Source organism: Vombatus ursinus, unplaced genomic scaffold (assembly GCF_900497805.2).
Source record: "Vombatus ursinus unplaced genomic scaffold, bare-nosed wombat genome assembly UNPS02004869.1, whole genome shotgun sequence".
NCBI lineage: Eukaryota > Metazoa > Chordata > Mammalia > Diprotodontia > Vombatidae > Vombatus > Vombatus ursinus.
The window spans coordinates 33,479-59,259 of record NW_020944647.1 but is presented as its reverse complement, the minus strand read 5'-3'; the positions used below and the strand labels follow the sequence as shown (position 1 = coordinate 59,259).

General features: G+C 36.7%; 1 pseudogene; it reads right to left on the bottom strand.

Moving 5' to 3' along the window:
• Window positions 1-22,950: 22,950 nt before the first annotated feature.
• Window positions 22,951-23,910, bottom strand: LOC114028256 (annotated as a pseudogene).
• Window positions 23,911-25,781: the final 1,871 nt, after the last annotated feature.

The following is a 25,781-nucleotide window of genomic DNA, read 5'->3' as shown; positions in this document are numbered from 1 at the left end:
TTGTCTTCAGAGATTCAGTAGATATGATGCCACAATTAATGGAAGAGTCCCAAAAAAAGAAAGTGGTAGATAATCTGAACACTAAAGTAATGCAGTTGCATTATGTTCAAAAACAATACACTAACATCCTATTTCTTCCAGCATGGGAGCTGTTGAGAATCAATGGTGTCCTATGTAAAAAGTTCATAATATCATATATCTAGAACTGGACATTACCACAATGACCATGGACTCTAATCCCAACACTTTGTAGCTGAGGAATCTGGGGCATGGGGTAATGAAATGACTTGACAACTGTCACCAGAATAGAAGAGTAGTAAAATGATTTTTGCAATATACTATTCTACTCTTTTATTTCTAGGAAAGTACATTCCATAACCATTGGACTTCACTGAATTCATCAATTAAGAGTTGCATACTTATTTTAGAATTGAAAACAGATAGAAGATTTTCTTGATGAAAAAATAATATCAAAGGTCACTGTAGTAATAGTTTCCAAATTTGACAACACATAAGGTTCACCACAGAAAAGAAAAAAGTTATTAGATTTTCCTCTCCTACAGGACTTTCACTTTGCTCATGATTGTTTCTCTATTTTTCTGCCTGAAGTCCTTTTCACCTGAACTAGTTCATCCTTGCAGGGGTCACAGTTGTCATATAATTATTTGTTATGTGGTATGCTGTCATCTGGATTTTTGTTTTCACCATACTCTCCTAAATTCATTCAATGTCAGTAATGTCATTGAGGTGGTGTTAGTTGTATCTGTATCATTCTAATTTTCTCTTGCAGAAGTTGAGGAAGGTGGTTATAGTGGTATTGAATCAAACAGGATGGTTTATTAAATTCCAAAGAACAAGTTTGTTTTTATTTATTTTGATCCATTTTATTTCACTTAAATTATATGTATAGAGTGTCTTTCCTATTCTAAACCATTTCCTGTCTCTGTTTTGCAAAAGTTCAGGACCAAAGGATTGTCCTGATATATATTTTTTTCTAATTGATCTACAAAAAATTCTCCCTATGTTGGTACTTTGCATACAACTCACATTTTGCTCCTTTATTCATCCATTTAAATGATCATGTTTGAGTTTTATGTTTCTACCGAACAATTTGAAGTAGTCCTATGATGATGCTACTACCTTGCAGATTTTTCAAATTCTTAATTATGTTGAGTGGTCATTAGAACAACAGAACTTGTAAATCACCTTTTAAACTTTTGTTAGTGTGTCAATAAACCTTTTCAAATGCCTTCTTTATGGAAGGCAATGTGGTAAGCCTTGGGGATAAAAAAAAGTCAAAAGATAGTCCTTTTTCTCAAGAACTTTAATCTAATGGGAAACAATATGTAAAAACAAAAAGAAAAATGTGAAAGCAAGCTATGTGCCAGATAATGCCCAGATTTTGAAAATGCAATATCTTATTAAAGAAACAGCAAGAGGGCCAATGTCATTGAACTGCAGAGTGCCTTGTGATGAGGTTTAGAGGTTCAGGGGTGCTGGCACTTCAAAATCACAACACATGGGTCCTGCTCAAAAGAATTCGAGCCAAGCCTTCTTTCAGCCAAAGACAAGGTTTATTAGAACATCAGTCACATTGGGTAGACTTTTAAGGAGTTTGAACATTAGTAAGCAATGGCTAGATTTTTAAGAATCTAGGCATTTTGATGGAGACAAGATAGATCTTATATACAGAAAGACTATGCGAGGAATCTAGGAGTGGTCGAGTAGTCTATGAGGTAATAGAAGTCCAGGGACCTGGACCATGTGGCCAAGGGAGAATGGAGCCTAGATAGGATTAAGTGTGGGAAATGACCAGGGGGCCATAGGGAGGTAAGAGGATGGAAGACTAGGCTAGATTAAGGGTAACAGAATTGGGAGATTGGATATAGCTATAATGAAAGGCCATTTGATGGGATTATAGCCTCAGGGGAATGCCACAGATTTAGCCATGTGGGAAAGTCCAGGGTTTTTCCTTTTTGGGGTCTAGATCCTATCCTCATCACCTTGGAAAGTTGAGTATAAGTTTGAAGAAGATTGGAAAGGTGAGATAAAATATGTTATAAACTACACTGAATGCCCTTGTGATAGAAAGCTACTGGGTTTTATTGAGTAGAAGGGATGACTTGGAAAATTATTTGGATAAGTAAGTAGAGCATGGACTGAAGTTGGAAATATTTGAAGTGGGAAAACTAGTCAGCAGGCTATTGCAATAGTCTAGGCATGAGAAAATGAAAGCCCACATCAAGATGTTAGCAGTGACAGAAAAGAAAGAATATATATGCAATTGATGTTACAAAGGTAAAATCTAAAGGATTTGGCCACAGATTATATACAGGATATGGGAAGAACCTGAGGGTGACACTGAGATGACCAGTCTGACTGCCTAGAAGAATGGTATTAGCTCTGAAAGTAAGAGAAAAGTTATGAAGAAGTGTGAATTTTGTGTAAAAATAGTAAGTTCAGCTTTGGATATGTTGAGTTTAATGTCTATGGAACAACCAACTTGAGATCATAAATAAGCAACTGGAGATGGAGGACCATAGGTCAAGGGAAAGGGTAGGGCTGGATAAGTAGATTTGAGAATTTTTAGCATACAGATGCCAATTGAATCATTGCAAGCTGATGAGATAATCAAGTGAAACAATATAGAGGGAGCAGAGAATATGGCTCATGGTCAGAGACCTGTGTGCTGCCCAAGATGAGTAGGCATGACTTGGATGAAGAGGATCTAGCAAAAAAGACCAAGAAGGAGTGATTAGATAATTCAGAAGAGACCCAGCTTCCTGAAAACTTAGAGAGAAGAATGTATCAAGAAAGTGATCAACAGTGTCAAAGGTTGCAGAGGGGTCAAGAAAGATAAGGGTTTGGAGAAGACCATTCATCATTCTGGCAATTAAGAAATTGTTAAAAACTTAGAGGAGAGCACATTTCATGAGATGGTGAGTAAGAAGTCAGATTTTAGTGACTTAAAAAGAGATTTAAAGGAATAGAAAGAAGACTCATTTAGACACAAAAGGGAATGACAGAGTCTTTGGAGGCACTCAGTAAGGGATTTCTGAGCATTGGGTAGACATTGGATAGATAAGTATGTTTATAGGCAATAAAAATAGCCAGTGGTTAGGGACAGAGATAAGTGAGAAAGTATTATGATTGGGGAAATCTACTGGAGAAGATAAGATGGAAAAGAGCCACCTCATTAAGTGAGATAATGGTGAAGAAGTGGCAGAAAGCATATGAGTGATATGAAATTAGGATGAGAGAAGAAGGAGCTATGATGAAAACCCTCAAAGTTTTCAGCAAAATATGAAACAAGTTTCTGAGGTGAGAGAGAAGGGAATGGGACACCACAAGATGATCGAAAAAGGACAAAAAGGTTTAGAAGAGCTGCTATGGTGAGTGAGATTGAGAGTTAATTTGGAAGGTTTAAAAGGATTGCCTGGTAGCATTGAGGGCCCAGTTGAGGTTATTGACCTTTTCAGGTTATTGACCAAATTTATAATGGGCCCAATCAAAACTATTTCATCATATTTTGCTTTGTTGTTTGCAGCTTTCTTCAGGAGCATGTGTGTAGGAAGGAAAGCAGCAGACCTTGGAGGCAATCCACAACAAAGACTTGGGACAACAATATGAGAGATAAGATAAGGGGCAAGGGACTCAAGAGAAAAGAACAGGATAGAGTTAAGTTAGTTCTTTGAGGGGTTAAAGTGGTAAAGGGAAGATATTGTAGCTAGTGCAGGGTGATTCTAGGGGAAAGAATCAAGGGGTCAAGGGCCTGGAGGTCATGGTGTGGATGAGGAAATATATCTTTCCTACCAAGTATATTATAATAAGGATGGGCATAAATTTACAATTTCATGAATAGAGAAACCTCTTCTAAACTTCTAAATCAGAACTTCTAGTACATCAAAAAGAGTTGCTTAGAGCATTTGGAGGTTGAGTGATTTGTCTAATGTTTTATAGGTAGAATGTGACAATAGCAAGACTTGTTCCCAAATCTTTATGTCTCCAAAGCCAACTCCTTATTCTCTAAAGCTTAGAACAGATTACAGAACAAAACCCCTTAATAAAAGGTTTGCTCTGTCAAACTTGGACTCAGTCAACAGGCTCTACCCAAGGACCTAGAAGGCCACATGTGGCCTGTCCAGGCCACTGGTTCCCTACCCCTGCATCTAAACTGAAAACAAACAAAAAAATCTTTCAAGCCATGAAACAAGGATTAGATGTATCTAATGCAAAATAAATTGTTATTCTGAAAATAAACTGACAGATAAAGCATCTCCTGTGAGTGGAGTGGATAGAAGAAAGAGAATAGGAAGAAGAGAAAAACAGGTGAGGATCACAGTTCATGAATGAAAAGAGGGAAGAGATTGATAGAGGACTGCTATATAGAAGGATTAACAATGGCAAGAGGGGAAATCCTTGAAAAAAATATAAGATGTATTGGTCAAGAAGGAAAGGAAGTAAGGGAAGTAATCATGGAAAGAATAGTAAGTAAAAGGAACAATAGGGTAAATGGAGGAAAGAAATGCTAAAACATGACTTTTTAATGATTCAGGTTATTTTTGATTGATAAGGTATGTAAGGCTACCTAAGATTAGTACGGGAGTATCAATAACATTATAAAAATCTATTAATAAATTGAATTAATTGGTTAAAGTATTTGCTATGTTGAGAGCACTTTCAGGGGGAAGGAAAAAGAATGACAGGAAAAAGGAAAAGGAAAAACAAAAAAGGGTAATAATAGACCAGATGGAGTAATAAAACAATGATGAAAAAGAAAAATATGGGGAGCCTATATTAAGTTTCTATAATAATGAAAAATTATATGAACAACTATTATCTTTTAGGGAAGAAAAGAGCAATATTGGGGGGTGGGGAAATTCCAAAAGAAGCAGCATATTTGACAGTTAAAATTCCACAAGACATGCTGTACAAGTTAAAATGAGACTCCCAACTTCCTTTTCAAGCAACCATTAACACAGCCTGAAAAGTAATGGAGTTAATTGGGAGACAAACATAATGAAAACTCAGAGCATGCTGTATTTCTGGTTCATATCAAATTCTCCTTGTGTGAAGCATGATGAGAAGGAAGAAGACATTTCTTAAATATGTTAGATATTATAAACTGTCTGGTTAGCTTTAAAAAAAAACACTAAACTTTTTAGAAATGAGGGTTAGAATAAGAGAACCACACTAAGAGTAAAGGAAATTGGATTCTTTTCATAACTCTACCGAAAACATGTTCTGTGATCCTGAGCTAGTTGTTTACCTACCATTTCTGGGTCTGATTTCCTCACCTATTAAATGGAAAAAGCAGTTATCATTTGATTTTCTCTTTATATATGCTATCTATAGAGAATGCAAAGTTTGATCTGTGCTACAAAAAGAACTCACATTTTTTTCAAATTGTAAATAAAACCTCTTCTTGCTCCAGGAAGTGTCTTAAGAGGTACACCAAATGGAGCACAGTTCATATGTACTGAGTTCAGAAACTCACAATTTAGACCTGGAAAGGACCAACGTGATTACCCCATATACTGAAGGCACTGATTTTTTGGGGGGGGGGCATAGAGGAAGTGGAGTTATCCAATAATCAATCCCTGAACCTAAGGATGAGGAAAAAAAATATCAAACAGGAACAAATAAACAAATAAAAATAGGAAAAAAATGTTAGTTGAGAAAATGGGCAGGTGGTGGTAATATTTGGTGGCTTTATAACCTGGAGGAGTGGGGGCATCAGAGAAGTGAAAGAAAAGACAGAGAAGAGTCAAAGAAACTGAAGGGAAAAAAAAGTAAGAAAAAAAAAGAAAGAAAAGGAAAGAAAAAAGAAAGAAAATACTCCATGACAAACAATAAACGGTGTAGAGACAGTTAAAGGGGGAAAAAATTTATAATGTCTCTTGTTTTTTCTGAAAGAGTAATAGAGACTGTAAAAAAAAATACTAAGTAGGAAAAAGAAAAAAATAAGGTAAAACCAAATATATAAAGAAGAAGAAAAAAAGAAAAACAGTGTAGCAAATGAGAAGAAAAAAATGGAAAATATATGGAATGTGAGAGAACACACAGAGTAACACACCTATTCACACACATTTGTGTATAATATAGAAATGGAGAATATATATATATATATACATACATACATATGAAGAAAAATAAATGCAGTTTTTATAATATATTTCCAGTGGTAATTACCCCCACATGTATATTATGTGGAATAAATGCAAAAAGACAAAAAAGTCTTACAAAATAAAAAGAGTGTATATATGTATATATATATATATATATGTATTATATGCAGATATGTATGTGTAGCCATAAAATATGAGACAAAAAAGGAGATTCTTAAAGGTCTCTTCCCTAACCTTTTGATATCTTAAAACTTGAGGAATAAAGAGCCACTTACCAAATCTTTGTGGACTCTTTGCTGTGGTATTGAAGACTGACATCCAATGGGTCTTGGAGGAATACCTAGGATTCAAGTTATAAGAAACTGGATGCTATCATATTGACAGACCTGAAAGCCTCAGTCTGGAGAACAATGAGTGAGACCAAATTACAGAGAAGCAAACTATATGAGCTCATGTCTCAACAGGACTATGATTATCATGTTATCTGCAAGTTCTTTGACAGCATCAGCCCTGGGAGTATCCAACCTGTTTCCAATAATAAGCATCATGTAATATGTGCAAATCATCTACACCATTAACTCATTGAAATTGCTCATTGCAAATGAGAAGTTCCTCTCTGGGAGGTAAGCCATTTGAAGCTTAATTACTGTAAAAGAGGAGTTTGATTTTAACTAGGGAAAATGGAGTTCATAGGAAGACAGTTCATTAACACAACGAATTGTCATCTTTGCTGCTCTCAAGCAGAACAAAAAATGAAAGTTTTACTTCTAATAGGAATGACTCTGGTATTTCTGCTGAACATATGTCCTCCATCATCCCTATGATATCAGCCCTATGGTTCTAAAGAAGTAAAACTGGAAGGTATCTCAAAGTGATTTAGGTCAAACCACTTCATCTGAGAGATGAAGAAATTGAGGATAAATGAGGTCAAGTGATTTGTCCTAGGTCACACTGGTAAGAAGCACCAGAAACAGGATCTGAATCTAAGTCCTCTTACTCCTGAGCCACTTGGGGAGTGAGAATCAATAGTTTGTTCTGGTCTGTGCTTAGTCAGCCCACTGTGTTTCCATGAACTTGACTGAGCCAACTGGACTATGGATTAATTGAGAAATGATTTACCATCTTTTGTCACTAATATGAGCTACCTTTTGATATAAGGCCTCTGCCACTGTGGCCTTATCGTGAATCTGAGATAGTGGCTCTACAACATTGATGAGGTCAGGAATAGTTATAAATATGGGCCTAAGGATATCTAGGTACTTGAGTGACTAGAGCACTGGGCCTAGAGTCAAGATCTGAGTTGAAATCTGGCATTAGACACTAGCTGTGTATCATTAAGCAAGTCACTTAAGCCTCAGTTTCCTCAGTTGTAAAAGAGGAATAATAATATCACCTGCCTTCCAGGGTCATTGTGACAATCAAATGAGATAATATTTTTAAAGCACTCAGTGCAGTGCCTTTCACAGAGTAGGCATTTAATAATACTTGTTTCCTTCCTTTCTACTTTCTTTCCTTATTCCCTTCCTTGCTTCCTTCCTTCTTGCAGGCTCTTTAGTCACTTAGCTCACTCAGTCTCTTTTCTCTTGTTGAAAAAAATCAGCCTCTGTGGAGTTGTAATAAAATAAGTAACAATAGGCACTGCATAAATGTTTGTTGTTATTGTTGATGATGATAATGATAGTGATGATGTTTAGTTCCCAGTTGGCTTCATTAGGTGCCATTGGCCTTTTTGACAGAAAATACAAGGGCTTTTGTGAGGAACTTTGGTGTAATGAATTGTTCCATTTTCCTTCACTTTTATACCTAGAGAAGAGATATATTTCGACAAGTCCTGCAGACTCAATACTGTTTGATGTTGTCTGCATGGGATGATTTGGGTAACTCGGATGATTTCTCATTGGCTCTACGCACAATAATGTGCACAGAGATGACTGAAATATCCCAAGCAGATTCTGATCTTCAAGAGTCCTTCTCTTTATACTCTGTCTCTATAGCCTCCTCTGAATGATCCATAAAGCCCCTGGGATTTAGAGGAGACCTCAGGTCTAGGTAGTCTTATTTATTCAATATTTTATTTTTTCCCAATTACATGGAAAAACAATTTTACCATTTGAGTTCCAAATTCTCTCCCTCCTCATCCTTCCCATTGACAGGACAAGAAATTTTATGTAGATTATACATATATAGTCACGCAAAGCACATTTCCATGCAAGTTATTCTGTGAAAGAAAACACAGACAAAAAAAAACCGAGTAAAATAAAGAAAGTAAAAAAAAAAAAAGTATCTTTGATCAGCATTTAGGCTCTACCAGTTCTTTCCCAGGAGATGTACAGCACCTTTCATCATAAGTCCTACAGAATTGTCTTAGATCACTGTATTTCTGGGAATAGCTAACTTATTCATAGTAGATCATCATACAATATAAATATACAATATTCATTGTATATTGTATACAATGTTCTCCTGGTTCTACTAATTTTACTTTGCATCAGTTCATTTCTCCATGTTTTTCTGAGAGCATCCTGTTCACCATTACTTAAAGCACAATAGTATTCCATCACAATCACATACAATAACTTGTTCAGCCATTCACCAATTGATGGACATCCCTTTAATTGCCAATTCTTTGCCACCAAAAAAAAGAGCTGCTATAAATATTTGTGTACACATAGGTCCTTTTCATTTTATTTTCTTTTATCTCTTTGAGATGCAGACCTAGTAGTGGTATTGCTTGGTTTAAGGGTATGCGTGGTTATATAAGCTCTTTGGCCATAGTTCCAAATTGAACTCCAGAATGGTTGAATCAGTATAGAACTTTACCAATAGTATATTAGCATCCCCTTACTGTCTGTGGGCTGAGAGGTCTGGAAACTGCCACTGCTGCCCTTGTTCCTGGTTTGCTGGGGCCCAATACATGGTGTACTTTGTTCTTCTCTCTCCCTGGTGCAACAGTCCTTTCCTGCCAATTTTCTAAGCTGTCTTCAGCTGGAAAATTATTTCTCTCAATCTTTCTGTGGGTTCTGTCACTCTAGATTTGTTTAGAATTATTATTTAAAGGTATTTGGAAGTTTGGGAAAGAGCTCAGGTAAGCTCAGGTGAGCCTTTACTCTACCATGTTGGCTCTGCCATATCAGTAAATCTAAAGGGCCACCAGTACCCTAGTGCTGAATTTATCTGTATAGTTTTACTAGCACTCTCCATATCCTGGCCATTAATTGCTTTCTTATCAGCTCTGTGTTTCAAAAACCACACTCAAAGTTCTCAGAAGAGTTGTCATTGCTTTCTGTTCAGGATGGTAAGATCAATGACTCCTTCCTATGTTCCCAGAATGCCTATTCATGCTGCTAGCTATATTTGTCTAAGCCACAACTGTCCTTACTTTCTGCTCAAACATCAGCAATTGATCAGTGAACGCCTCTATAGTTGTGTGTTGAGAAAAGTCCTTAGCTAACATCTAAAACCATTAAATGAGGCTTCACCCAGAGGGTGGGATCTCAGAGGTGTCCCAAGCAAGTTTCAATTGGCTTGTGAGAGCTAATTATTAAATTAAACACTGAAAACAAATGTACCTATGTGGAGATGAGGGAAGAGGAGAATGAGAGCCGAAGCAAAGAATAGAATTGAGATCTCTCACTGGTGGAAGAATACTATCCCACATAGTTCTTATTGCTACTCATAGGAGTACTGTCATTCACTGCCCTGAAAAAAATTGTTGGCAGAATTTCTCTGCCAGGAAACTTATTCTTTATAAGGCAGACAAACTTATGAGAACCTCCAAAGGGGAACTTTTGGATTTTTTCAAGTGGTTGAGATCCAGAGTAATTCAAATCTGTCTCAATAAAGATGACTTACTTTCACAGCTAGCTCTATGAAGGGGCTAAATTTCCAAAAGGAGATGTGTTTGGTAGATGGGATTTATGTTACCCTCTGCAATCCTTTCCATGGTCTGCTGTATCCTATGACTAACTTGACACCGAGACAGTTAGATCCAGAGATGTACTGGCAAATGTTTAGCAACCGGCTTTCTAAAAACCTATGATACTTTAAAATTTTATCTACATCATTATTATTTTTCTCTATTGCTTAAAATATGTTTTAATTTATTTTGTTAAATATTTCTCAATCATATGTAAAATTTTAATATTCATTTTTTGATTGAGTTCCTAATTCTCTCCCTCCTCTCCCTCCCACACACCTGGAGAAGGCAAGTAATGTGATACCAATTATGCATGTGAAGTCATGCAAAGCATATTTCCATATTAGCAATGTTATAAAAACACAGACACACAAAACCAAGAAAATTAAGGAAGTAAGAAAAGTATACTTTGATCCACACTCAGACTTCATTATTTCTCTCTTGGGAAGTGGATAGCATTTTTCATCACGGATCCTTAAGAATTGTCTTGGATCATTATCTTGATCAGAGTAGCTGAATCTTCTAGAGTTCATCATCCTTACAATATTGGTGGTAGTGTTCTAGTTCTGCTTGCTCTACTTTGCAATAGTTCATATAAGTTTCTCCAGGTTTTTCAGAAACCATACTGCTCATTATTTTTTCTTTTCATTATTTCTTATGGCACAAGAGTATTCCATCACAATCATTTATCACAACTTGTTCCACCATTCCCCAATTGATGGACATCCCCTCAATTTCAAATTCTTTGCAACCACTGAAAAGAACTGATCTGAATATTTTTGTGCAAATAGGTCCTTTTTCTTTTTCTTTGATCTTTTTGGGATATAGATTGAGTAGTGCTATTGATAAATGAAAGTCTAAGCTCAGTTTTATAGCTTTTTAGGCATAGTAACAAATTGTTCTCTAGAATGATTAGACTTGTTCATACCTCCACCAACATCTCTGTGATATTTATCATTTTATTTTTCCATCACATTAGTCAATCAGATAGTTTTGAAGTTTTATCTCAGAGTTATTTTAATTTGCATTTCTCAGTGATCTAATTTCATTTTCTCAAACAATTGTATTGATATTTTTGTTTTGTGTCACTTACATTTCTTGATATATTATTCTTTTATTTTTCTGCTAAAAAATAAAGATTTTAAATGTAAAGGAAAGCTAGTTTAAATAATGCAAGACTATTCTGCACCCAAAAGAAAATGTAATACTGTATTTATAAAACAAAGGAACTCAAAATGTAACCCAAAAGAAATGCCATAAAAAGAGGCATTTGAAGCATTGCTGCTAAGCAAAGTAGTCCTTGGCAGATTATTTGCTTTGCAAATACCCCAGAAAACAGAAATACAAGAAAAGTAAATAAACACAGCAACCAAAAAAGAAACAAGTAATGAAATAAATTATTCCAGAAAAAAAAAAACACAGAGGTCAGGGAAATGAGGAGAAACACTTATGTGGCTAAAGGAATGACAATAGCAAAAACAAAATAGCAAGACGACCATTAATGGATTGCTTTCTAAAAAGTACACAAGAAGACATAGATGAAAATGGAAATCAGATAGAAGTGATAGTAGAGGAACAGTCCTGAAATATCTTGGACCAAACCTCACAGTACTTTGCCTATAAACAAATCCATGTTTACCTGTAGGACTAAAGTGTAGAATGTGAAGGTATACAAAAGTAGAGAAGAGAAGAAAAAAAGAGAAAGTTCTATATACTTTAATCAGTTGACTGGTAAATGATGAAGGAAAAATAATTTTTGTAGCTCCTAGGAAAAATAAGAGTTTACACGAAAATGGGTGAGGTGCCAAAGGAAGAGATGGAAACAGTGTGAAAGAAAAAGATCATAAGGACAGAGCCAAGATAACAAGAAAAGCAGAGACTCATCTGAGCTATACCTAATTCCCCTCCAAATAAATTTAAAATAATCCCTTAAAACAAATTCTGTAGTAGCAAAACCAAAAAAGAAAGAAAAGAGAAGAAAAGAAAAAGGGAAAAGAAAAAGAAAAGGAGTGAAACAATTTTCCAGTGTAAGATAACTAAAATGTTGCAAAGAAAGGCCTGTCTCATTAAAGTGACAATGGAATGCAGTCCAGTATTGTCCATGCCAGTGTAGGGCACATGACAGTAAGCCAGTAGCAGACCTTGAATTGTTAAGGGTGGCTAAATGATTGGCATGACTTGCAGATCTCTCAGTTAACAGAGGGTAAGGAGATCAGACAAGTAGTCAGATGGAGATTATAAGGAACCTTTTGCTGTCACTAGTGGAGGACTTTGTCTCATTACCTATATGACATTCTGAGTTGCAGTTCCAAGGTGAGGAGGAGTAGCTCTAACACACTAGTAGGTGTGATCACAAGTTATGGAGGCCTTGGTCATAGTTCCAGGGCAGAGAAGAGTACTTGTGGTTGCTCACAGAGCAGAGCACAGACCAAGAGAGCAGTGTCCATATCTCTCCTTAGATCATACCACCCTGAAAAAGCTGGAAATTTATGCCACCTTGAACTATCTCTGAATACAGAAGCACAAAATAATGCTGAAGCTTCAGTTAATGCACCTTGAAACCCAGGAGGAAAGCTCATATACATAAAATTTAAAGTAAAGAAATAGTCTGGGGAAATGAGCAAATAACAAAAAAGCAAACAAACAAAAAAACCCTGACTATAGAAAATTACTATGGTGACAAAGAAGATGAAATCACAAGCTCAGAAGAAGATAATAAAGTTAAAAGAGCTATATCCAAAGCCACAAAGAAAAATTGGAATTGGTTTCAGGTTATAAGAGAATTCCTGGAAGAGCTCAAAAAAGAAGGGATATGGAGCGCTTGTGGCTAGCCTGTGCTTAAATAGAATAAATTACAATATTACTAAAGTTAATTTAGACTTTTAATACCAAACCAATCAAATTATCAAAGGGACATTTGCAGGATTCAAAAAAGTAATAATATAATATAGTTGTAAAAATAAAAGGTCAAAAATAGAAGTGTGAGACATGCAGCCCAGCCCAAATCAGATTAAAATGTAATCAGAAAAATTTAACAAAATAGATAAAAATACAGTAGAACATGCATAATGTTACATACATATGTAATACAGGGTTTTTGAAGGCAATATTCAACTTTCAGAGATCCTTATGTATGGTTTAGTGACCTTCATTTCTATTTACTTGACAACATTCATCTAAAAATATCAAGACAAAAGGGAGAATTTTAGAGAAATCCTGGAATGCTTATATGAATTTGTGCTTTAGACAAATGAGCAGAACCAATAAAATTTTATTTAATCTTGGAAGAGATAGTTACTAGAGGTTACTGAAGCAGTTAGGCAGTACAATGGGTAGAGCACTGGACTTGAAACTAGGAATATTCATCTTTTTGAGTACAAATCCAGCCACAAACTCCTACTAGCTGTGCAACCCTAGGCAAATCCCTTAACCCTGTTTGCCTCGACTCCTCATCTCTAAAATGAACTGGAGAAGGAATTGCAAACCTCTTCAGTATCTTTGCCAAGAAAACCACAAATGAGGTCACAAAGAGTTGGACACAACTAAAAAACAACTGAATAAGAGCTAATTGACTAGTGGGCTGACATGGTAAGGACTACAACTTAGCTGAGTGGAGGATGGACTAGAGTAGGGAGGGGACTTGTGACAGGAAAACCATCCAGCAGGCTATTGCAATAGTGTAAGCATGAAGTGATGAGTGCCTGAGTGGTGGCCATGTCAGAAGAGAGAGTAACGTATAGAAGAGAAGTTTCAAAAATAAAATCAACAGGACAACAGATTGTGTGAGGCAACAGATTGGATATGGGGTAGTGAGAGAGAATGATGTGATGAGGATGATGATTGTGATTCTGACATGACTGAGAGTTTGGTGATACCCTCCACAGTAATAGGGAAATTAGGAAAAAAGGGTGAGTTTGAGGGGAAAGATTTCAGTTTTGGACATCTTGAGTTTAAGATTTCTATGGGATATTCATAAGCAGTTTGAGATGTAAGTCTGGAGATCAGCAGAGGTTAGGACTGGAAAAATTGATTTGGAAATCATCAGCATAAAGATGATAATTGAATCCATTTTTGCTGATGAGATGAGAAAGTGAAAGAGTAGAGGGAGAGAGAAGAGAAGAAGGTCCAGAACACAGCCTTGTGACACACATGGTTAGCTGGTAGGACCTGGATAAGGATCCACCTAAGGAGAATACACATATAGTGGGGAATTTTAACTTAAATTTGTACTGTAAATGTAAAGTCCATATCCAATGACAAATGAGTGAGCATACTGATGGAGGAGCAGAGTTATATCAATCTAGACATTCTTACTATTAACTTAACCCAAAATAAAAAGTCATTTTCATCTGGATAGTAGGATTCCTCATCACAAATCTGAGAAAGGCAAAAAAAAAAAAAAGAAAGTTGAATGGAAAAATGGAAAAAAATTGGGAAGTTGGTTTGACTACATATCAAAGCATGCCAAGAGACTTTTTTCCATGAGATATTTAATCAGCTCTCATTACAGTACTCATAATCAACTTTTCTTCAGTGATTCAGTATTTTCTTTTCCCCAATTACATGGAAAAACAATTTTAATTTTTGAGTTCCAAATTCTCTTCTCCCTTCCCACCCTTCATTGAGAAGGCAAGCAATTTGATATAGGTTATATGTCTGCAGTCATGCAAAAGATATTACCATGTTAGTCATGTTGTGAAAAAGACACAGACCCAAAAAAAATGAAGTAAAGAAAAAGTATGTTTCTATATTCAGACTCCATCAGTTCTTTCCCTGGAATTGTCTTGGATCATTATATTGCTGAGAGTAGCTAAGTCATTCACAGTTGGTCATCATACAATATTGCTGTTACTGAGTACAATGTTATAATTCTGCTCATTTCATTTTGCATCTCTCTGTCCAGGTTTTTCTGAGAGCAGCATGATCAACATTTGACTGTAATAAAAATAATTAATTACAATTTATGCATTGATATCAGTTATAGAAGACAACCCAGTAGAGGAATTCTTTTTTTTTTCAGCCAAAGACAAGGTTTCTTAGAACATCTGTCATATTGGGCAGACTCTTAAGGAGTCCGAACATTAGTGAGCTATTGGCTAGATTGTAAGAATCTTAGCAGTGGCTGGATTGTAAGAATCTGAGCACCTTAATGCAGACAAGATGGAATTTATATACAGGAAGACTGTGGGAGGGATCTAGGAGTGGCCAAGTAGTTTGGTGTGACTGGAAAAGTGTCTAAGGAAGATCTGAATGGGAGTGGCCAGTAAGCTGGGGTGAACAGAACACCTGGGACCTGGACCGGGTGTCCAAGGGAGAATGTAGCCTAGCAAGGATTAAGGGTGGGAAATGACTGGGGGCTATAGGGAGGTAAGACAATGGAGGGCTAGGCTTGGTTAAAGGCAACAGAGAATTGGGAGATTGGGTGTAGCCACAATGAAAGGCCAGTTGATGGGATTATAGACTCAGGTGAATGCCAGAGATTTGGCCATGTGGGAAAATACAGGGTTTTTCCTTTCTGGAGTTCAGATGCCAACCCTATCATTCCCCACTCAAACAATGGGACCCAAATTCTTTTGGGGTAAAGGGTGAAGGTCTCAGTTTCTGAAACTACTTCCTGCTGGCAAGGGGCATAGAGATGTCCCAGCCTGAAGGGGTCCCAAAGAGGAGGTTGACTGGAACTGAGCACAGGCTGTATCTAAGGAACGATGAGAAAATGTTTGCTGGTACTTGCTGTTTGCTACCAACTGTAGTTGAATGGCCGGTAGCCTAGAAACACAAATCTGACAGAAAAGACTGCAGGGCCCAGATATGGCAGGATAAAACATCCTTAGCTCTGTTTGGATTCAGATAATTCAATTTTCCAACCATCCAGTATCAAATCCATCTCAGAGCCAGACTCAGGAATAGCCAGGTGGGTAACATTCCCTTTCAAAGAAACATAATGGGGAAACTGAGCTAAGAGGATCCTATCTTAGACTGAGGCTAAAATTGTCCTCTTGGCTTCTGGGAGCCAAGATGATGGACTAAAAAGGTAGTCGCTCTCACCCTCCCCTATCAACCTCTGAAAGCCCAGAAGATATCACCCCAGGAAAAACCCTGGAACAGCTGAACCAGAAGAAAGATGGGGAGCAGCAGTGCAGTAGCCCAGGTAGCTCAAGGGATTAATGGGAAAGGCCCCTGTTGCCCTGGGGGAAGAGGAGCAGTATGGAATGGGAGGCACCCCAGCCAGCTAGTGGAAAGCTCCACTTTAGCACACCAGGAGGAGACCTCATGCAGCATTCTACAGCAAACAGGTCTCCCTGTGCCTCAGCAAAACAAGGCAAGCAGCACTACAAAGGGCCCCTTTGGTGGATAAATACCCTGCAACATTCATCTGAAAGGAGCTGAAGAAAGCTAAAGGAAAGGAAAAGCAGGCAACCTAGAGTTGCCCGAGAGTTTCCACTTTGCTGATTCCAGCCCACCACCTGGTAAGCTGTCAGAACCCTACAGCCTCCAACTGCCAACCAGGAGGAGATCCTGAAACCAAGGTGGTCGAGCAGGCAAACACCAACACCTGGACCTCCCAGTGCCTCAGTGAGGGCAGGGGAACTGGTGGAAACCAGCTCAGAAAACCACCTGGTGCCTTGGCATTCTACAGCAAAGAAGTCTCCCAGTGCCTCAACAAAACTAAGAGAAGCAGCATTACAAAGGGCCCCAGGCAGAAAAACACTGCAACACCCATCTAAAAGGGGCTGAAGAAGCTAAAGGAAAAGAAAAGTAGGCAATCTAGAATTGCTTGAAAGTTCCAGCCTTGCTGATTCCAGTCCAACACCAGGTAGGAGATGGATATTCAATGACATAGTAGACTTCAAACCTTCCTGATAAAAAGACCAGAGCTCAACAACAAATTTGATGTTCAAGTACAAGATTCAAGAGAGATAGAAAAAGGTAAATGGGACAGAAAGCTACAATATGTTGTTAATAAGGGCAAATTGTTTACATCCCTACAAGGGAAGAGGACCCTTGGAATTCTTGAAAACTGTATTGTTACTACACCATGTTAAAGGAGTATACATAAAGGGGGTGGATATAAGTTGACTTTGATGTAATGATAAAAAAAATCTAATCAAGTGGGTTAAATGGATCCAAGTAAGTGAATTAGTCTGATCTAAGAAACAGTGCTGAGAAAGGAGGAGACAGACAAGGGTAAATTACATTACAGGAAAAGACACAAAAACCTATTAGAGCAGAGGTAAAGAAGGGAGGGGGATGAGCATTGTTTGAAATTTACTCTCATCAGATTTGGCTCAAGAAGGGAATAGCATAATCAGTTAGGTATAGAAATCTAACTTGCCCTATAGGTGCTAGGAGGGAAAAGGGGAAAGAAAAGGGAGGGGGATAGAAGGGAGGGAAGAAGCAGTAAGGGTAAAGGTGAAGAAAAGGGAAAAGGCTAATAGAAGGGAGGTGGGACTGAAGGAGGCAGTGGTCCAAAGCAAAACACTAGTGGGGGGGGAGGAGAAAGGAGAAAGAAAAGCAGAAACAGGGAGAAAAAAGGTTGGAGAAAAACATACATTTAATAATCATAACTGTGAATGTGAATGGCATGAACTCTCCCATAAAATGGAAGCAGATAGCAGAATGGATTAAAAACCATAATCCTACAATATGTTGTTTGCAGGAAACACAATTGAAAAAGAGTGACACACATAGGGTAAAGGTAAAAGGCTGGAGAGGAATATATTACACTTCAGCTGAAGTAAAAAAAAAGCAGGGGTAGCAATCCTGATCTCAGACAAAGCAAAAGCAAAAATAGATCTTATCAAAAGAGATAAGGAAGGAAACTACACCCTGCTAAAAGTCACCATAGACAATGAAGTAATATCATTACTAAACATATATGTACCAAATGGTAGAGCATCCAGATTTTTAGAGGAGAAGTTCAGGGAGTTACAGGAAGAGATAGACAGCAAAACTATAGTAGTGGGGGACCTCAACCTCCCCCTCTCTGAACTAAATAAATCTAACCACAAAATAAACAAGAAAGAAGTTAAGGAGGTGAATAGAATATTAGGAAAGTTAGGTATGATAGACCTGTGGAGAAAACTGAATGGGGATAGAAAGGAATATACTTTTTCTCAGTGGTACATGACACATACACAAAAATTGACCATGTACTACGGTATAAAAACCTCAATCCAATGCAGAAAGGCAGAAATATTAAATGCATCTTTTTCAGATCATGATGCAATAAAAATTATATGTAACAAAAGGCATGGAAAGATAGACTAAAAAATAATTGGAAACTAAATCATCTAATCCTGAAAAATGATTGAGTCAAACAACAAATCACAGAAATAATCAATAAATTCATTCAAGAGAGTGACAATAATGAGACAACATAGCAAAACTTATGGGATGCAGCAAAAGCATTTCTTAGGGGAAGTTTTATATCTCTAAATGCTTACATAAATAAAATAGAAAAAGAAGAGATCAATGAATTGGTCATACAACTAAAAAAACTAGAAAAAGAACAAATTAAAAATCCTCAACTAAACACCAAATTAGAAATATTGAAAACCAAAAGAAAAATTAAGAAAATTGGAGTTAAGAAAACTATTGAACTAATAAATAAAACTAAGAGCTGGTTTTATGAAAAAACCAATAAAATAGATAAACCTTTGGTTAATTTAATTTAAAAAAAAAGAATGAAAAAAACCAAATTACTAGTATCAAGAATGAAAAGGGGCAAGCTACCACCAAGGAAGGAGAAATTAAAACAATAATTAGGAACTATTTTGCCCAACTGTATTCCAACAAATTTGGCAATCTTAGTGAAATTGATACATATTTACAAAAATAAAAATTGCCCAGGTTAACAACCCCATCTCAGAAAAAGAAATTGAACAAGTCATTGATGAACTCCCTAGGAAAACATCTCCAGGGCCAAATGGATTTACATGTGAATTCTGTCAAACATTTAAAGAACAATTAATTCCAATACTATATAGACTATTTGCAAAAACAGGGGAAGAAGGAGTCTTATCAAATTCTTTTTATGATACAAACATGGTGCTGATATCTAAACCAGGAAGAGTCAAAACACAGAAAGAAAATTATAGACCAATTTCTCTAATGAATATAGATGCAAGCGTTTTAAACAAAATATTAGCAAATAGATTACAGCAACTTATCACAAGAATAATACACTATGACCAGGTAAGATTTATACCAGGAATACAGGGTTGGTTCAATATTAGGAAAACTATCAGCATAACCCATCATATCAACACCAAAACTAACAGAAACCACATGATCATCTCAATAGACGCAGGAAAAGCTTTTGACAAAATACAACACCCATTCCTGTTAAAAACACTAGAGAGAATAAGAATAAATGGAATCTTCCTTAAAATAATAAATAGCATCTACCTAAAAGCTTCAGCAAGCATCATATGTAATGGGGACAAGCTAGAAGCATTTCCAGTAAGATCAGTGTTGAAACAAGGATGTCCATTATCATCACTGTTGTTTAATATCGTACTGGAAACATAAGCTTTAGCAATAAGAGAAGAAAAAGAAATTGAAGGTATTAGAATAGGCAAAGAAGAAACAAAGCTTTCACTCTTTGTAGATGACGTGATGATATACTTAGAGAATCCTAGAGATTCAAGTAAAAAACTACTTGAAATATTAAACAAATTTAGCAAAGTTGCAGGCTATGAAATAAACCCACATAACTCATCGGCATTTCTATATATTACCAACAAAGCCCAACATCAAGAGATAGAAAGAGAAATTCCATTTAAACCTACTGTAGACATTATAAAATATTTCGGAGTCTACCTACCAAAACAAACCCAGGAATTCTATGAACACAATTACAAAACACTTTTCACACAAATAAAGTCGGATCTATATCATTGGAAAAACCTCAGTTGCTCATGGGTAGGCTGAGCTAATATAATAAAAATGACATTTATTCAGTGCCATACCAATCAAACTACAAAAAAATTATTTTATAGAGTTAGAAAAAATAATAACAAGATTCATTTGGAAGAACAAAATGTCCAGAATATCAAGGGAGCTAATGAAAAGAAATGCAGGGGAAGGTGGCCTAGCAATTTCAGATCTTAAATTATATTATAAAGCAGCAATCATCAAAACTGCTTGGTACTGGCTAAGAAATAGAGTGGTGGATCAGTGGAATAGGTTAAATATGCAAGACACAGTAGTCGATGACTATAGTAATCTATAATATATATAATAGTAATCTATTATTTGATAAACCCAAAGACCCCAGCTTCTGGGATAAGAACCCACTCTTTGAAAAAAACTGCTGGGAAAACTGGAAAAGAGTGTGGCAGAAACTAGGCATAGGTCAAAATTTCACACTGTGTACCAAAATAAAGTCAAAATGGGTTCATGATTTACATATAAAGGCTGATACTATAAGCAAACTGGGAGTTAACTGTGTCAGCTGCCTGCCAGAGTTATAAATCACCTGCTAATTAGGTAGGAAACCATCCATGGAGGCACTACATGCTAGGCATCAAATATCTGTGGATTATGCCGCTTGGAAGGTCCCCATCTCCTACTAAAGAACATCTCTCTCCCCATGGGAACATTTTTCACAGGGACTTTGTTCCACAACTGAATAGAGATTTCACATTTTCTCCACCCTGTTTGAATACTTGTCTTTGCCACTTCACCCTTCTCCTATGGGCCCTCTTATTCCTGAGAGACTATAACCTACACTCATTGGTGAGAACCTTCCCTGATATTTCACTGAGAAAATAAGGTCCATTCACTGAAAGTTCTTTCGAGCTACTCCCTCCTTTTTGTCACAAATCGTGCAAATGCCTTTTGCCAATATCTCTTCCTTCAAACTAGACTTATATAATGATGTAATCTTCTCCTTGCCAAGGCAAACCCCTCTCCATGTGCAAGTGATCCCACTTAATCTCATTTGTCTAAAATATTGTATCCTCTATCATCCTCTCTCACTTATCCTTAATCTCACCCTATATGTTGGATGTTTTGTTACTGACTATGACTCCCTCCAAAATGCCCTCGTGTTAAAAAAAAAAATCGCTAGTCCATCAATTCCTCCTATCTATTTTCCCACATCTCTCTTCTCTTTGGCAGCTAAACTTCTTGAGAAGTCATTATACATTCTGGTTCCTGACCTCATTATTCAAACATAAGTGTTCTCTATTAATCTTTTAATTACCAAATCCATGGGCCTTTTCTCAATACTCATTCTTCTCGACCCCTCTGGAGCTTTTGACATTTTTGATCACCCTCCCTTCCTTGACACTCTCTTCTCCAGGTTTTCATAATCTTCTCTTCTGGTTCTTATCTTACCTATTTGGCCACTTCTTCTTAACCTCTTTTCCTGAATCTTTATCCAAGTCATCACCAATCATCTTGACCATCTCACAGGTCTCTGTCCTGGGACCTCTTTTTTTCTCTCTGTGTTTGATTTCATAGATAATCTCAGCTCCCAGTGATTCAGTTATGAAGAATAATGCTTATATTTCTCAGTTTCACTAATCCAGCTATTACCTTTTTTCTTAACACCTAGACTCACCTCTCCAACTACTTATTAAATGTCTTGAACTGGGTGTCAAAATAGATACCTTAAAATGTCCAAAACTGAACTTATTATCTTTCTTCCCAAACTTTCCTCTTTTTCTCCCTATTACTATTGAGGACACCACCATCCATCTGGTTAAGCCAGGCTTATAAGGCAGCATTAGATATTATACATGACTCCTCACTCTCTCTCTCTCAACTCTCTCATACAATGCGTTGCCAAATGCTTTAAGTTTAATTTTAATGTCTCTTGAATACTTCCCATTCTCCTCTCTCAAAAGTTACCACCCTGATGCAGGTATTGATCACCTCACACCTGTGTTACTGAAGTAACCTATTGCTTAATATCATTACTCCAAGTCTGTCCCTGCACCAGTCCATCCTCACTCAGCTATCAAATTTATCTTCCTAAAGTACATGTCTGATCACGTCAATCCCTCTATTCAATAAACTCCATTGCCTCCCTATCACCTTCTGGATCAGATAAAAAATCCTCTGATTGATATTCAAAGTTCTTCAAAACTTAGGCCCTTCCTAGCTTTTCAGATTTTTAAAAACCTTTCATCCTATGCACTTACAAGTGACCCTAGACATCTTGATGTTCCTTTCTGAAAATACTACATTTCCAGGTGTTGTTCCTTTTCCCTAGTTGTTCCCCTATCCTTGAGTTCTCTCCCTTCTTTCCTCTACCTCCTGGCTACTCAGTCCTCCCTCAAGACTCAGCTGCAATCCCACCTTCTCTGCAAGAGACCATTTGAAGTCTACCATACTTGCTAATATCTTCCTTCTGAGATTGCACCTATTTACATGGAATATTTATTTCATATAATTCAGTAGTTGTTTAAAAATTTTCCCAACTTGAGAGAACAAATGATATTTTTACCTTTATTTGTATCCTTCGCATTTAATGATAGTGCCTGGTAATTATTAAGCAATCCTAAGTTTATTGTTAGTGACGTTGATGAGAACAAGGAAGCAAACCCAATAGGTTGGCATTCATTCCAATGTACTTAATACAATATTCCTTTAGCCTTTGTAGAAGTGACATTATACATTTGTCCAAGTTTTTCATTTTACAAAGAAGGATAATGTGACCAATACATGACTTACCCAAGATAAAAGAGTTATCTAATATGAGTACATGGAAAAGGATGTGAGTATTTCTGCTGATCATTCTCATACTGAGGGATGACAGAGAAATTCCTTTTGGAATTTGATTGTGGGATGCTAAATTTTCATGTGGTATTTTATAAAATTCCTAGTTGTTGAACAATCCATTCTTTCCAGGACTGGAACACTGAAATTCATGGAGTTGTTGGAGGGAGATTAGATTCATGAGCTGACTAATTCATCCATAAAATCCTTAGGAGGCCTTTGTGCCTTTCCAGATATACAATGAAGCTTTGGGATGTGACTCTCACTGCCAATGAGCAACGAGAGAGAGGGCAGGGTAACATCCACAAAAAAAGCATGCAAGGGTTTCCAACTCAACTTGTTTTTCAAATTTAAAAGTTTCATGTAAGGTGATACAGTTGTTGAGCCAATAGAAAAAAATGAAACAGGTCACAAGCAAGAGGATGGTCTGTGTGGTCTTGACCTCAGGAAAGGATCTAGAGGAATGACTACTGCTGTAAATGTGCTGCACTTGCTTGCTATGTCTATAGAGGAGAAGCACCATGTGGGTACTGGACAAGCCCATAAGGAAGTCAAAGATAAGGTCCTGAAGAGTCATACCAAACACAAATGCAGCAGCAAATTGATCATTACCTCTCATTGAACTTACTATGAAAATATGTGAAGCATAACAATAGCTAGAAATTGTGACATTTTTGATTGCTTCAGTGACTTCAATGACCCTGATGTAGATCAATGCATTGGCGACCCAGAAAAAGAAGAAATAATGTAAAATGTATTTAGGGCCTCTGACTTTGAGGCTAGCCCACACAGAGTAGTTGGGACTGATGATGAGGGCCTGGAACATACTCGCAAGACTTTTTATGCAGACAGAAAGTCCCCAGGCAACTCTGTAAATGTACATGAGTGCCTTACACCCTAAATCATCTAAAAATGTCTCATTCCAAAACAAAACATGATTTCTGGGATGCCTCCGGTAAAAGGTGTTACCATATTGGCCACAGTCAAATAAGCAAGAATCAAATCCTTTGGCTTCTTCTGTTGAGGCTTTCCGAAGGAGATATAAACATATGGCATGAGCAGCAATGAATTCCCTACAAGACCAATGGCACATTGAAAGAAGAATGCCACACCAAAGATCAGCTCACTAGATATCATTTGTCTTCAGAGATTCAGTAGATATGATGCCACAATTAATGGAAAAGCCTAAAAAAAGGAAGCAGTAGATAATCTGAACACTGAAGTAATGGAGTTGCATGATGTCCACAAAAATTACACTACTGTCCTATTTCTTCCAAGAGGTGAAATGTTGAGAATCAATGTGATCTTGATCATAATTCATAGGATCACATATCTAGAACTGGACATTATGACACTGACCACATATTCCAATCCCATCACTTTGTAGATGATGAATCTGAAGTTTGGGGAAGTGAAGTGAATTGACAACTGTCACCAGAAAAAAAGAGCAGTAAAATGATTTTTATAATACACTATCTTACTTCTATTTTATTTCTAGGAAAGTACATTCCATACACATTGTACTTCACTGGATCCATCTACTAAGAGTTGTATACTTATTTTAGAGTTGAAAATGGATCAAATATTTTCTTGATGAAAAAAATTTAAAAGGACACTATAGTAATAATTTCCAAATTTAACAACTCAAAGAGCTCACCACAGAAAAAAATGTTAATGGATTTTCCATTCTTACACGATTTTCACTTTGCTCATGATTGTCTCTCCATCTCTCTACCTGAAGCTCTCCTAACCTGAAATGGTCTATCCTTGAAGTGATCACAATTGTCATATAATTATTTGCCATGTGGAAAGAAGTCATCTGGATTTTTGTTTTCAACATACTCTCCTAAATTCATTCAAAGTCAGTAATGTCATCGAGGTGATATTGGTTGTATCTGTATCATTCTCATTTTCTTTTGAGGAAGTTGAGGAAGGTGGTTATAGTGGCACTGAATCAAAAGGAGAGTTTGTTAAACTCCAGAGAACAAATTTGATTTGATTTATTTTGATCCATTTTATTTTACTTAAATTATATGTATAGAGTGACTGTCCTATTTTAAATCATTTCCTGACTCTGTTTCAGGAACAAAATATTGTCCTGACTTGTATTTTTATCTCATTAATCTGGAAAAATTCTTCCTATGTTGTTACTTTGCATACAATTCACATTTTGTGCCCTTATTTGATCATTTAAATGCTCATGTTTGATCTTTATTCTATTACTGATTGTTTGAAATAGTCCTATGATGTTACTTCCTTGCAGATTTTTCAAATTCTTAATTAGATTGAGTGGTCATTAGAATAGCAGAATTTCTAAATCACCTTTTTAACTTTAGTTAGTGTGTCAATAAACCTTTTCAAATACCTTCTGTGTGGCAATGTACTACATGTTGTGGATTTTTAAAAAAAAGCCAAATGATAGTCCTTGGTCTCAAGAACTTTAGAATCTAAGGTGAAACAATGCATAAAAAAAAAGCAATGTGCAAGCAAGCTACATACAAGATAATGTCCAGAGTTTGAAGATGCAATGTCTTGTTCAAGAAAGAGCAGGAGGGTCAATGTCGATGGACCACAGGGTGCCTGGGGAAGTTGAGTATAGGTTTTAAAAAGATCAGAAAGGTGTGACGGAAGAAGTTATAAAGTACACTGAATGCCCTTGTGAATGCCCATGAGTTTTACTGAGTAGGAGGTGGCAGGGATGACGTGGTCAGATCTGCACTTTGGAAGTTTATTTTGAGAACTAAGTAGAGCATGGACTGAAGTTTGGAGAGAGTTGAAATATGGAAACAAACCTTCATGCTATTGTAATAGTCCAGGCATGGGGTGATGAAAGCTCACACCAAGATGTTGGCAGTGACAGAAAAGAGAGGATATATATGCAATTGATGTTAAGAAGTTAAAATGTGAAGGATTTTACCACAGATTAGAAATGGGGCATGAGAATAAGGAACCGAGGGTGACACTTAGGTGACCAGCCTGTGTGCCTAGAAGAATGGTTTTAGTTCCAA